The following is a 15,420-nucleotide window of genomic DNA, read 5'->3' as shown; positions in this document are numbered from 1 at the left end:
TGTTCTCACTTTCAGATGAGATTGTAAAAAAGAAGCAAGCAGCATTATTTCCTGCAAATGTAAACAAACTTGTTTGTCTGAATATTTGGCTGCACAAGAAGTAGGACTGAGCGGACTTTAGATCCTAGAAAGTTTACATTGTTTTGTTTTTGTACATAATTCTACATTTGTAAATTCAACTTCCATGATAAAGAGATTGCATCACAGCACTTTTAGTCACTTATAGTCTTTTGGTTTTTTTACAATGCAAGTATTTGTAACAAAAAAATAAAGTGTGAGCATTGTACATTTAGTATTCTGACTGGTAATTGAAATCAAAATTTTGAAAATGTAGAAAACATCCAAAATAGTTAAATAAATGATTTTTTATTATTGTTTAACAGCACAATTAATTTTTAAAATCACTTGGCAGTCCTAGAAATAATCTATAAAATTATTCATGGGCTTTTTTGTATTGGTCACCACTGTAGTATCTAATCCTTCCAAATATAAATGTTGTTTGCTCCAGAACAGCCCAGTGAGGTAAGAAGGTATTGTTATGCCCATTTTATAGATGACAACTGAGGACCAGAGAGACTAAGAGCCAGACTTCCAATGGTGTTTAGAGGTCAAAAGTTACAAATCAGCTTCTCATGAGATTTTTCAAAAGCATTTGATTCCAATTTCTTTCAGAGCAGTCAGCAGCAGAGGTGAGAATTTAACCCAACTCGGAGTTCCACCCCAGTGTCTTCACTACATGAAGATCTTTAGCCAGTGCCTCAGTCACAACCATTTAGAATGACTCTGCTCAGGAGTAACTTATTGTTTTGTCTAGGATCCAGGCCCTATTTGCAGCTGCTGTATAGGTTTGCTATGCAGCTTTGTCCTATCTGAAACCAAACTGAAATTCTGGCATGCAAAGGCACATAGATGGAAAGAAAAGCACATCTTTATCCAGATCCCTGGAAATGCAGCTGAATTTCACACATTTCTAAGTCGGGCAAGTACATGAGATACTGAGTGAAGAGCCATGCCTCTGACCGCACTGGGTAGTTCTGCATTTCACCCTTACTGCCCCTTTGCAACTGAGTTAATGTTACAAAATTGGGACCTACTGATAAACTTTGATTCAGAACTTCCAGTATCTGTAATACAAATGAAAAACCTCAGGTTAGGATGGGACAGATGGATTCCGGACTAAAATGAGAGATGGTTGAGAAGCCAGCTTGTCCTCTTCTGTTCAGAAAGTCCACAGACAGGATGAGGATGTTGTAGGTGTGACTCCAGGGCACACCTGGGGGAAGCTGAGCAACTGGCAAGTAAAGGGCAAGTGTCTTTAGTTAATCCCAAAGCATAAGGGAATGTTTACACCACAGATGCTACAGCATCACATCTGTAGCTATTCTGCTGTCACACCACACTGCAGAGGCTTATTACAATGATAGAAGTGATTTTTCTGTGAATATAGCTAATCCACTTCTTTGAGCAGCAGTATATATGTCAATGGAAGAATTTGTCTATTGATCTAGATGCATAAACACTGGAGGTAAAATTGGCTTAACTAGGGGACTTAGAAATATGAATTTTTGCTACTTCTGAACAACAGAGCTAAGTCAATCTAAATGTTAAGTGTAGACCGATACTGAGAGACAAATTAAACTACCTAAGCCCTCATCCAGAGTATGCTGATGTACTTGGACTTCAAAGAGCTTTGGATTGGGTCCCTAATGAATAGCCCAAGGAAATTTGGTTTTGGTTACTGCTTTTTTTTTTTTTTTCTTCTTGCTGGAAGGGCTGAAGACTTTCTGCTAATCTCTAGATCACAGTTTCCATGTCTGACACTGTGCGTGTGAACAGCAGTGAGTGACTTGTGTGAGGTTTATCAGTCCTCCTCACACTTACAAACTGCAGCCCCGCCAGCACTGCACAGACTGGAAAGCCCTAAAGCTCCCTTTCCGCCCCGCCCCCGGTGATTCAGATCAACAGGCAGCCCTGTTATTCCTGAGCTTGGTAACATTTCCTGCAGGCAGCTACTCTGGGAATATTAAGTCTGAATGTTTTTTAATTCAAAGGGCCAGGAGAGACGGAGAACAAGTGAATAAACCAAGAAACTCGACAACGCTAACATTTTGTAACACTTCTTTAAACTCAGGGGGAGCTTTTGATACCACATATGAACAAAGGCTTTTATCATGTCGGCTACTTCGATGTTAAGCTGAAAGTGTTTCCATTGTACTAGCATCCAGTTTCAGGAAAACTGGCTTATATTAGAGAGCTAGTTAAAAATATTTTTGAGGCTCATCATTTTTCGACATCTCCCATCCAACAGCACTGGCCTTCCTATGAAGTACTGTACACAGACACATCCATTGCAACTGCCACTTCTGATCTCAGCCTACCCTAACAGATACACCCAGAGCACTCGTGCTGATGCAAGACATATTAGTAGAGAGGCTGCAGTGACAGCTCGCAGTCACGGGGATGACTCATCTGCGGAAGGTGAGCTGGATTTGGGCCCCAGTGAGCAAGGTGTTTTCTTTCATTATGAAGTCCCAAGGAGTTGAGTTCTTATATAAAGTAACATGATTCAGCAGCAACAGTATAAAACACTACAGTTTACAGTCATGATGCTGCCGTGGTTTAAGCCATTGCAATTGACTGGCAGTCCAGTGCTTCCAGCCATTCAGTTTTCAGTGAAAATTCCTACCCCTACAATTTTGAACATGATTGCGTCATGCGCTGGATTGTGGTTGGTCTGCTCCAACAACAGTAGATGGGAGGGGAATTGGTTTATTTTTTCTCAAAAATTAACTAGTTTGCTCTTTTGGCTCACCTTCTATCCAAAGATCTCCAAGTACTTTACAAATTTGAGCCAGATAAGCCAGAGGTGACTAGTTCACGGTGTGGGACTTCTGCCAGAGACACCTGGTGCTTGCTGCAAGTGTGGGGAGTAATTTAAAGACTCCCACTCCCAACAGTCATGTCACTCAAGGAACAGCCCTTCTCTAGCTCCTCGCTAGCCAACTTCAGCAGTTGCTGTGCAGGAAGGGGGCCCTGCGACACCATGTGTCTGAGTGGGTCCAGCAAACCTTAGCAAATATCCTGACGCAGGGCATGTAACCCCATGTGCCCCCCGTGTGTCGTCTCTTGCTTTTGTCCAACAGGGAGGGCGTCTCCAAGCTTTGGTCCCACAGGACATGTCTGCTGGGGCTCAGGACTTCAGTAGGAGAAGGGCTGAAGCCCCAAGGCGAGACAGGCACATTCAACCCCAAAACTCTCCCCAGGGCTGTAGTCCCAAACCCTAGCAGGTACATCCTCGCTTTTGAACTTCTTAGGATTGTCATGTGGTGAAAGTTAGTTGTAAGTGTTAATTAATTTCCAAATTGTTTGAAGGCAACATCTTAAAATTAGAAGGTCTGGCTTCTCATTAGAATGATTCATTTATCTTAGGGTACGTCTACACTACAGCGCTAATTCGAACTAACTTAGTTCGAATTAGTTAATTCGAACTAAGCTAATTCGAACTAACGCGTCTAGAACTAAAAACTAGTTCGATTTAGCGTTTTGCTAATTCGAACTAGCATGTCCACATTAAGTGGACCCTGAACCGGGCTTAAGGATGGCCGGAAGCAGTGCCGGCAGGGCATCAGAGGAGGACTTAGAGCGTGGAGCTGCTGTCTCAGGCTAGCCCAGGGCTGTGCTTAAAGGGTCCCGACCCCCACCCCGGACAGACAGTTCTCAGGGGTGCCCTGCTTGCAAACCAGTCCTGGCTTGGAGTGCCCGGAGTGCCCACACTGAGCACATCACAGCACTCGGCCATCAGACCGGCTGCACTTGCCGCAGGCTGCCATCTGGGGAGAGGGGACAATTGGGGGACTGCAGGAGAGCTTCCACCCCCAGAAGCCCGCAGAGCCAGCCCAGTCCTCCCCATCGGGGGCTCGTACCCCATTCCTCCCTCACCTCCTTCCACTTACCCCTCCCTAGCCCCTTTTCTTGATGTACAAAATAAAGGACAATTGTGTTCAAAAATGGAATCTGTCTTTATTGAACAAAACTGGGGGAGACTGGGAAAAGGAGGTGGGAGAGGGGAAGAGAGAGGGTGGGAGAGGGGAGGGCAACTACAATGATCAGGGGTTGGGAACAGGTCCCATATGAAGAGAGGCTAAAGAGACTGGGACTTTTCAGCTTAGAAAAGAGGAGACGGCGGGGGGACAGGATAGAGGTCTCTAAAAGCAGGAGTTGGGTGGAGAGGGTGCATACAGAAAATTTCTTCATTAGTTCCCATAAAGAAGGACTAGAGGACACCAAAGGAAAGGAATGGGTAGCAGGCTTCAAACTAGTAAGAGAAAGTTGTTCTTCACAAAGCAAAGAGTCAACCTGTGGAACTCCTTGCTGCAGGAGGCTGTGAAGGCTAGAACTAGAACAGAGTTTAAAGGGACGTGAGATCAAGTCATGGAGGTTGGGTCCATGGAGTGGTATTATCCAGGGGGTAGGAGTGGTGTCCCTGCCCAAGGTTTGTGGAAGGCTGGAGAGGGATGGCACGAGACAAATGGCTTGGTCACTGTCTCCGGTCCATCCCCTCCAGGGTCCCTAGAGTTGGCCACTGTCGGCAGACAGGCTACTGGGCTAGATGGACCTTTGGTCTGACCCAGGACGGCCATTGTAAGCTCAGGGCTCAGGGTCGGGGGTCTCAGTGGACCCCCTTGATTTTCATGCACACTTGCTCCTGGGTGGCCAGGCTGGCAGCTCTCCTGTCCTAGATGGCCACTTTCCTGTGCCTAGTGCGGAGATCGTGGACGAGGTCCACGATGTCTGCTCTAGACCAGGTGGGTGCCCACCTCTTGCGGTCCCGGGCAAGCTCCTGGGAGCTGCCAGCCTGGTCCTGGGAAGAGGCGGAGGGCTGGGGGGCATCGGGTGGCTGGCTCGAGCCGTGCCAGGTGCAGGGTCTGCTGGCTGGGTGCTGGCAGGCTTGCACCTGGCACGGGCACCGTAGCCAGCCCGTGCCCCTTTAAGGGGTCCGGGGCCAGGAGGGGGGCAGATGAGTTTCCCTGGTGTTGGCCAGAGTGGCCACCAGGGAAACCTGGGGAGGGCTAGCCTCCCACTAGTTCGAATTAAGGGGCTACACGCCCCTTAATTTGAACTAGCTAGTTCGAACTAGGCTTAATCCTCGTAAAATGAGGTTTTCCTAGTTCGAACTAAGCGCTCCGCTAGTTCGAATTAAGTTCGAACTAGCGGAGCGCTAGTGTAGCACCTATGAAAGTTAGTTCGAACTAACTTTGTAGTGTAGACATACCCTTAGTGTTTTCCTCCCAAGATTTCCCTACTTCTAACATATATGGTCCTCAGAGCTACAGTGCTCACAAGGCAACACCATTTAATTTCAATAGAGCAGGTTATAAAGTTAAACTAATAAAAACCTCTTGATTGCTTGTAAAGCTAGGAATGATTTAATTAAAGTTGTTTACTAAAATTAATTGCTACACCAAAGCAGAAGGAAGATCCCAGTGACAAGTTTAAATACTGTTCTTTTCTTCTGCCACTTGCTGAATGCCCCTTGATCTCTCGTGTTGTAGAGTGACAAATGGACCCGAAGAGATTCAGATGGTAACATTCTTGTAAAGGCTCTAAAGTTTGGATGTGGATCATATAAAACTTATCCATGTCTCTGGAGCCTCAGTATATTATGGCAATGGGGAGGGAATCAATAGCCCTGAAAGATATTTGACATTAAGAACTCATGTACAGGAGACGGTAAACTAAACTGAAATCTGGGCTCTTTTTTGTCTGTATTTTAACAGATGGGTGAATACTGGCTGTTTAAACCTCTCTTGGGAAGAAAAAATAGTTCTGGGGTTACAGCATATGAGTGGAAATCAGGAGATGTGGGTTTTATTCCCAGCTTTATCACAGAACCTCTGTGACCTTGGGAAAGTCACTTAATCTCTCCTGTGCCTACTTCTCTATCTATAAAATAGAGTAATCTCTGCCTACCTCACAAGGGTATTGTGAGGGTTCATTCAATTAGCCTTTATAAAAGTCTTAGATCCTTCTATGGAAGAATCTACAGCAGTGCACAATGTGTTAATCACTGTGCTGATTACTTTGGGGGCAGTCACAAAGGTTTTCAAGTGAAGGGTTGGGTGAACTGGTTTGCATCAACTTAATCTATTTTTTGAGGGTTGTAAAAGTTCTGATAACCACAGAATATTTCTTTAAAAATCCATTCCCTTCCAACTAGTCCTTTGCACTGATTTTAGCAACTTGTTCACGGCAACAGAGGAACACAGTCTGGGTTGATTGGAATGAGCAGCTTCCAAGCTGCCTAGAGCTGAAGCAAACAGATGAATTCTGTTTGCATGCATGTGAATCTAGTGAACAGAGGGGCTTTTATGGGTAGGTCCACTGAAGTTCAGGAATCCCCAATAAGTAGCTCAATAAGAGGCTAGTAGTGAGGGGGCTATGGAGTCAGGGCTGGCACTGAGGGCTAATACAGGCAGTCCCCGAGTTACACGGATCCGACTTATGTCGGATTCGCAGTTACGAACAGGGCTTTTCTCGCCCCGGAGGACGGGAGCAGTGGGATGCCCAGATGCGCCGCGGTCCTGCTGCCCACGTCCTCCGGGGCGATAAAAGCTGCTCCGTGTCTCCCTGGTCTGCTGGGGGGAAGTCCCCCGAGCAGCCCAGGGAGACGGGGAGCAAAGCCGCCAAGGACGCCGGCAGCGGGACAGCCGCGATGCATCTGGGCTGTCCCGCTGCCCACATGCTCCACGGCTTTGCTCCGCGTCTCCCTGGTCTGCTGGGGAGAGCTCCCCCCAGCAGACCAGGGAGACGGGGAGCAAAGCTGCGGAGGACCCGGTCGGCGGGACCGTGGCGCGTCTCGGTCCCGCTGCCCGCGTCTCCCTGGTCTGCTGGCCCCTCCCCCAGCAGACCAGGCTTTTCTCCGGACGCCTGTGGTAGAGCAGCTGGTGCGCTGCCGGTTGGTCCCGCAGCGCCGCTCTGGGCGCTACTGGACCAACCCGGCAGCACCCCAGCTGCTCTGCCCCAGGCGTCCCCAAGTCAGCTGCTGCTGAAACTGACCAGCGGCTGACTACAGGAAGCCCGAGGCAGAGTTGTTCTGCCCCGGTCTTCCTGGAATCAGCCGCTGATCAGTTTCAGCAGCTGCTGACTTGGGGACACCTGGGGTTCTTAAGTTGAATCTGTATGTAAGTCGGAACTGGCGTCCAGATTCAGCCTGTTGAAACTGACCAGCGGCTGATTCCAGGAAGCCCGGGGCAGAGCAACTCTGCCTCGGGCTTCCTGTAGTCAGCCGCTGGTCAGTTTCAGCAGCGGCTGAATCTGGATGCCAGTTCCGACTTACATACAGATTCAACTTAAGAACAAACCTACAGTCCCTATCTCATACATAACCCGGTGACTGCCTGTATTGGGGACTTGGGGCCTGAAGGGTTGGGTACAGTGGGGCTCTGGAAACAGGAGGCTGTAACTGGGGGGGTCTGGTGTTGGGGGGCTCTAAGGGAGAGGGAGATTGACACTGAGGTGTTGGGATGGGGAATGGGACTGGGGGGCTCTGTACCATATCAGCTGACTACTCAGAATATTGTCCCTATTTGACCCTACAGTGGAATAATCATGCAGTGATGTCACATCCCTCCCATGCCAATAAGAATATAAAGTCATGCACATGCAATGGTGATTTCAATGCAGAATCAAACCAAAAGAAAAGTTATGCTGCAAGAGGGAACAAACTCCTCTACAGTTCATCCACCTGAACATTCTCAGCTGAGACGTGACAGTCAAGTAAACTCAATTCTTGCCTCTCTTCTCCTCTTTCCCCCAGTGATAGCCCTACGACACTTCCCTCTCTACTTTGGAGGCCAAAACATGTCTGCTTCATCTCTAGTCCTCAAGCCAAAGCACCAGAACAGGCTTTCTCTCCAAACAGGCAGAGAACCTCATGCTTTTATCCCATCTTGTTGCTCCCCTGGTATATCACTCTACCAACTCAGTGCTGGGTCTTTTTCTGCTTCAAAGACTCCGAAATGGGTGGGGTGGGGTGACATATATCACAGTCACAGGTCCCTGAGATGGGAGAGTTCTGTCATAGGAGAAGCAAATATGACTCATGCAGTTTCTTCTCTTAACTCCCTAGTGTAGACCAGGGCTATGTTGAAATAACCCCCTTTATTTTGAAATAACAAGTGGGACATCTACACTACCAAGCACATTATTTTGAAATAACGGGCTAGTTATTTAGAAATCTGTACTCTTGCTTTCCTCGGGATATTGAACCTGGCTGCTGTTGGCTTCCCCTGCAGAAGGATTATACCTGCATCTGCAAGACACAGACCACACCCCTGAGTTATTATTTTGCCTTCCAATTCACATGAACAAAATAAATATTCATTCACTCATGTCTCCAATGTATGGGCTTCATGTGGTGGGTTTTTTCCTGGTGGATTGGTTTTCTGTCCTCGCATGCCTGACTGCATGCCTATAAGAATATAATATTAATATAATTGTTTCAAATGAATCCCTTGGGAAGAGATGTTAGAGGACATTGTAGTAGAATATAGTACCTGAAACTGCACATCAAGGCTGAATGAACATAACAACAAGCTGTTCAGCAGACTGTGGTTTGAAAGCAACATGAAAACAAAATCTGAGTTGGGGTTACTATTCTGTTTTTCTACAGATCACAATTTCCTTGTCATGTTTTGCCACTTTCTGTTTTTGTGTGCGGTTACCACGATGTTGCACATTACAAAACAAAATTGCAAAGGAAACTTTTTTTTTCAGATCAAAAGCTTTAGTGTGAACCATTGGTTCCAGCAGAGATCTGATTTACATTCTAGGATCTGTACTCTGTTCATTTAATTAAATCTAAGCCAAGAAAAGAAAAGATCTTCTGCCCACCCTTTCCTATAAATGCTTGTCTCTGGGAGAGCTTTGGCCACAGTTGTTTTTTCAGGCATATAGTGTGAGAGATTATTCTGTCAATTATCCCTTTGTAAAGCATGTAAGAAAATACATATTTACTCTGTGCTAGTGGGTTAGTACAGTTAGCGAGGGAAAATTAGCTATTCTGTCATACTGGGGCAGAATTATTTACTGCACCGATATAGCATCGGATCCAGCAGTGTTATAGCAAATGTGCTTCTCCACTGAGGGAATTTTGTTTCTTTCCTCAAAAAGCTAATTGCACAACAATGTTTGATGGTTAGCTTTACTGGGTCTGTCAGTTTATTCAGAAAGGGAATAAGGGAATTTGTGTGCAGCCATCTTGGTCTTGTTAACAAGAGAGCAAGAGTCAGGCTAAGTCTGTGGCCTGACAACGCGAGATCTGTGATTAGACACTGCTTTTGCCTCTCGCTTCCAAAGGGCTGTTTTGATTTATCAGCCTGTGTAGCCTCATGAAGAATCAAAATTCACCCTCTCCCCTGCATCCAGATAGATAGGCTACAGTACTGGGTCTTGAAATCCTCTGTTACAATGTATATGGAATTCAGAGAAACCCAGTGGGCAGCACAGCTGCGAGGACACAGCTTTGGGGAGTCTCTCAACTAGCCCTCTCTCAATAGTTCCCACTGTATGTTTTCACCTTTATGTCAATGCTATAGGCCACGTAGTGTGGTTTTAGCCGTGTCGGTCCCAGAATATTAGAGAAACAAGGTCGGGGAGGTAATATCTTTGACTGGACTAACGTTTGTTGGTGAGAGAGACAAGCTTTTGAACTACACAGACCTGGTGAAGAGCTCCGTATGGCTCTTGGTTTGCTCCAAACCCAGAAACATAAAGAGTGGCTTATCCAAAGCCCTCTGAAATCAATTGGGAGGCTTTCCAGTGAGTCTAGTTAGGCTTTGAGTCAGGCCCATATAGAAATGAAGAAAGTTCCACCGCCAATTCTCCATCTCAGAAGGTTTGTTGAGATAGCTGCTATGTCTATAATCACTTCTCAGGCATTTATCTTAGGAGCACACATACATTAGACTTTTGCAACAAAAATGGTAAGGGGTGACCAAATATGGGGGGGTTGCATTTTTTTTTCTAGTCTGGAACAAAAAGATTATAAGCAAAGTAAGGGACATTTGTGTTTTTCATGGAGATGGGTGCAGGGATCAGGTTAAAACAGCTCATTTGTAGGACCCCAGAGTATAAATAGCTCAACAGAAGTCACATAACAGGACTGTTTTCTTCTACCTTTCTCACACCTGCTGCACATTTCATACTAGATACTATGAAAGATGACTAAACTGATGTATCAATCTCTCTCTTTCTCTTGCAGCAAGACTATCTTGGGAAGCAAGTTTCAGGCTAGCTCCAAGAACAATAGCTGCTTGTAAGGCATCCAGTGAAGTCAGAACAGCTTAAGGCTGTGAGTAATATAATCACTTTTTGTGCTTGCATAGCGTTTCATTTACAAAATGATCTGAGTGTCAGACAGTCAGTAACAAGATTTTTTTTCAAATGTCTTTAGCAGAATTTTATTCCAAATACTTGCTTTTGCCATTATGCCCATTGTCTTGTGATTGCAAATAAACAACAAAGAATGCATTTGATGGTTCAGTTTCTTCTCCTATTTATGCCATTGTAAATCTGAAGAAATTCCATTGATTGTAGTGGAATTCACTAAACAAAAAATTTTAAGGTGGCTAAACTCTTTCTCCAGCTACATGAATCAAACTAAAGCAGATCATCAAAAAATAAGAAAACATAGATCAAAACCTAAAGATCAATGAAAAATAAAACATAAGCCATTGTTTGATTTTTGTTCCTTAGAACATCTTAGAATGACTCCACTAAAATCATGGAATTTCTCCAGATTTACAATGGCATAAATGGAAACTCATAGATATACATTTTAGTGGAGTTCCATCTATTCCATTGTTCCATCTTCTATAGATATATATTGTTGTACTAGGAATTTAGCGGCATATCTGGTTTTTGTTATTTTGCAAGGAAAGATGTTTAAAGGAACATCAACTCAAAAATGGTACTCTTCCTGAAAAGTTTGTACTAGCTGCTGTTACGAATAACATCTGAGACATCCAACACTAAATCAGGTTTAAGAAAAAACATAATTTTTCTTGGTTCCTTCAGTTGTTTACTTTGTGTACTTGGCAGCACTGTCAGTCCTTTTCCCCTTGTCTATTTGTGTAGATTTATCACAGGTGACAGCATATTTAAAAAGAAATCACACACATTCAGATAGGAGTGGGCTATACCAGCCCACATAGAATACATAGAATTACTTTTAATTATTTTTCAATTGAGTAGATTTCAAGATGATGGAGTGTCTTTTAAACAAGAACTTTGATAATAACAAACTAGAATACACTTATAGAAACAAGGAAAATAATGTATGGACAGATTCTAGTGGCTCTGTTATGAATGCTACAGACTGAAAATGGCAGCATTGGGTTAGACTTGTGGGAACAGAAAAAGTATGGTAAGTCTGAGGAGATGTATAAGCAAGCAATAGAATTCAGGCACAATTTAAATTGGCACCAAAATGTCATACTGTGACTCACCAGTATATAGGACTTTGAATTGCAATGTGCTGTTGCAATGGCATAATGGCAGTGTATATCACAGTGATATCAATGCAATCCAAATGTGAGGCTGTCTGCCAACGGCAAGCTTGAATTATCTGGTATCTGCAAATAAAAACATGTACCACATGCTTTAAAATGTCATAGTCCTAAGGAATGTTTGCTGCTGAGCAGCAGACTGCAAATCTGTAAGTATAAAATTTAAGATTGCTCTGTTGCAAATTTATTTAAAAAGAATTAGGTTACAAAATGGGCTAAATAAAGAATCATAGTGAAACATACGGGACCTTATTCTCATTTACATTAAACTCCCAATTTTAAAGGCACCTTAATGTAAATGAAAATCAGGCCAAGATATTAAAAATGCATTTTGTTACCTTTACAGATGTGACAGTATGTTCATGTGTCATGACTGCAGAGTTCCTAGCCAGGACTAAGAAATGAAAATGTTTTGCCATTCCTCATTCATGTTAAGATGATATCCCTAATATACTCTGTTACTCTTGACAGGGGGTACAAAAGCACAATGAATGCTACATAAATAAGGTTATTCTGTGTTGCTTGTGCTTATCTTACATACTGTATATTGCTTTTTGCTAGAAACTAGTGCTTTTGTTTTTATTAAAGCTTTGGTATTGACAAACTGTAATGTAGTAAATTACACTTATTGGAGAGTGTTTTCAACATTCATCTGGACAAGAATTACTTATCATCCAGATCACATTAAATTGTTTTGGGGGTGGGATGGAATTACACTGTATTTTTCTGAGTTACTGCTGTTTGTCTGTCTATAACATAGCTCACTGCAGTGTTGTCAATTCCCTGAGTGGTAGCCACCTTCAGTCAGTCAGGAGTTTGCCGGCAGGAAAATAGCAGGTTTGATTGCAGGGTCAGGTGACTACAGTGAGGTCATGTAAATCAGCAGTCTGAGATATGGTTTTGATTTTCCCCTCCCTCATGCCTGCTCACTAATGGTTTTAATTGTAGCCGTCGACAGCAACCACAGATTCCACGGTATGTCTAAATGTATGCACTTGGCAAGTTTGCCACCGACCAGCTTCTGTAACGCTTCAGTAAAGATGTACATGGATACTATGTTCTACACGGCTTACTACTTTCACATTTAAATACACAGTGTGGTGCCAGCCCACTGACAGTTGATTACTTGTTTGTGAAATGTGCCTTTATGGTTTTGTTATGATGCAGTGGCTATCTAAGCCACGTTGAATGGGCTTGTTTCAATAAACAAGTACTTCACCGTTCTTTATGCTTCCTTAGAGCCACACAGGTTGGCAGGCCCGGCCAAAGAGTTTGCAGGGCCCAAAGTGGCATGTTGTTGTTGGCTGCACTTCGTGGTCAGGAGGCTTCCAGCCAGGGCAGCAAGGGAGCAGCTGGGCGTGTGGGCTCGGGGCCCAAGGCAACTGCCTTGCTCACCTTGCCCTAAGGCCGGACTTGCAGGTTGGACATTATTACACCATTCGTTGCACTTTATAACATCTTGGACCAGCTTTTCAAGGGTCCTTGCTACCCACAGCCCAGCCACACCCTTCCCCCCTCCCGAACTGTGCCCTCCTCAGCTTTTCTGCCAGTTCCCTACACTGCCCTCAGTGAAATTCCTCTTCCCACTTATGCCACCACTTTCTGAGCTGCTAACCACTTTTTTGGTATTTCATGCTAACTGTACAGATGCACCATGAGTTCTGCATGTAGCCCATAGAATGGACTCACCACCATCATGGCTGCCCTTTCTGTGTGTGTGTGTGTGTGTGTGTGTGTGTGTGTGTGTATGTGTGTGTGTGCACGCGCGCGCACATGTACAAGGACAGGGAAAGGGTTCTCTCTAGCCTCCCCTCCCCTCCTGCACACCCAGGGTGGAGTAGTTGGGATCTAGTCCCAAGTCTTTCATGACAAATTCAAATTAATGCTTTTACACCACCAGTACTTTTAATACCCCTCCCTCCCATTAAAACACCATTGGGTTCCTATATTCTTGTTTCTGTTTCCAGCCACCAATGTGACACGGGTGTTGCAGCTGGTGATGTGTGGGGGATATGATGTGATTGGTAACACTGACATCACACATTGTTCTTAAATAAGTGCTTGAAGAGTGACTCGTGCTTCCTAAGCTTGAAATACCAACTTCATTTTGTGAGGAGCTGGAGCTCTCTTTTTTTTCTTCATACACTTTTCAAGTACATTAGCAGTAAGCAGAAGTGAAGGTAAGGGGGTGTGCCCTGTGTGTAGCTCTGGCAAAGGCTGAGGGAGTTGTGGCAAAAGACAGCAGTGGGGATATTTAAAGTATCATCAGGGACCTATTTATAGAGCTGGCAAGGACTAGTTAAAGAGGGGGGAGATATTTAAAGAGATATTTAAAGAGGGGGCTGTTTAAAGAGCTGTTAATTTGCTATTTAAAGAGCAATTAAGGAGCTGTTTACAGGGAGTCTCACAGTTTTCCTGCAGAATTGCCCCCAAGTAATAGCCCATAGCTCTCTTGTGGGTATGTATGGTTCCCTGGCCCCAGCCCAGCTATTCCCCCCCCTCCCCCCGTGGTTTTCCCTCCAGGGGATGCCAGATCAAGGGAGAATATGAGACTGACAAAGTGGACCTGATCCTACTTTTCCCCTGTCTAGTCTCCAGGTTTCTCTTCCTCCTCCTCTGCCCACAACTGTTCTCCCTCCCCTTATCACTCAACCCCATTTATTCCCCTTCCCTCACTGCAGCCCCAGTCCCTCCCCACATATTCTTCTGCTCCCTAACTTCCTCTCCCCTCCTCTCCCAGGAAATGTTTTCATGTGTTGCTACCGGGCGCATGGGTGAGCCCCACCTGGGGCTCACAGGCCCATGCCCCACTCTCCTTTCTGAGCCCTTCAACCCCATGTTGTGTGCTCCCCATCACCCCCCTGCCCCGAGTCCAGCAGGGTTGGTCCACTCCTAAAGTAGTCTCTCTTTGCCGCGGCGTCGGCAGATTGGTGAGGTGAGGTAGGGGGGCTCGGGCCTGCCCTCACTCTGAGCCCCGACCCAGGGCCCTAAAGACTGGGACCGGCGCCCCAGCCTGGTGGGTGGGGGGAAAGCTCCGCCCCGAAACACACCAACCCCCCAGGATCAATACCCTGCCCTGGGTCGCTTCCTTCCTCCCCTGCCAAGTCGCCGTGGCCAACTTGTCCAGTGGTTCCCTTCGGGACGGCTCGTGCTGCCTCCGTGAGGCTCTCCGTTGGTTGTCTCCCTCCGTCTCCTCCACTCGCCTCTGCTCTGAGGTTCATGCCTCTGGGTCCGTCAGCCTCCTGGGCTCACTGCCCCTCGGCTCCTCCTCTCCTTGATTCTGGTGGAGCTGCTCCTCTTAAGCGTCCCACCGCCGCTACATCTCGTGCGCCGGGGGGGGGGGGGGGCTACTTCCACCCCTCCTGATTCCTTTCCACCCGGGCCTCTCCGCCCAGTCCGCGTCGGGTCGGAGCCACCCTGGATCTGCGAATGCACCGCCTCTGGCCACGTCGGTTCGCCAGCCCCGTGACGACTCTGCTCTCACCAGGGCCGTGGGCACCCGGGGGCTCCCTGACCGTTTGCTCCCCCGGCCCCTCCTCTGCCTGCGGCGGAGCACGCCGCGCAGGGCTGGAGCTGGCGCGGGGCTGCTGCTTTTCCCCAACACGTCGGGGATGGCGCCGTGATCGTGCGGGGCGTGGCAGCCGCCCCGTCACAGTGTCATTTCTTTTAAAAATTGTTTTAGGGCTTTCTGAATATTCTGCTATACTCAGATCACATTTCCACAAAATAGCAGAGGCGGACAGTAAGAACATGCCTTTTTATTTCTGTTTTCTGTTCACAGTAGGGCTTGAATTCACAATGCCTGGTTGATGATCAAGTTGAATAGACACAACATTACCATTGTGAGCCACAT

At 46.0% G+C, this 15,420-nt stretch overlaps 1 long non-coding RNA gene across 1 annotated transcript in view; it reads left to right on the top strand.

The window, feature by feature from the left end:
- The window catches only part of LOC106731514 (uncharacterized), a 113,814-nt gene that overhangs the window by 34,599 nt on the left and 63,795 nt on the right, over positions 1–15,420 (top strand). The window contains exon 2 of the long non-coding RNA XR_001367794.4: positions 10,262–10,351. This is a non-coding gene — a long non-coding RNA (uncharacterized LOC106731514). The remainder of the gene's footprint in view (positions 1–10,261; positions 10,352–15,420) is intronic.

Source organism: Pelodiscus sinensis, chromosome 2, assembly GCF_052426305.1.
Source record: "Pelodiscus sinensis isolate ZL-2025 chromosome 2, ASM5242630v1, whole genome shotgun sequence".
NCBI lineage: Eukaryota > Metazoa > Chordata > Testudines > Trionychidae > Pelodiscus > Pelodiscus sinensis.
Note: the sequence above shows the minus strand (reverse complement) of the source record. Positions and strands in the feature narration are given on the sequence as shown.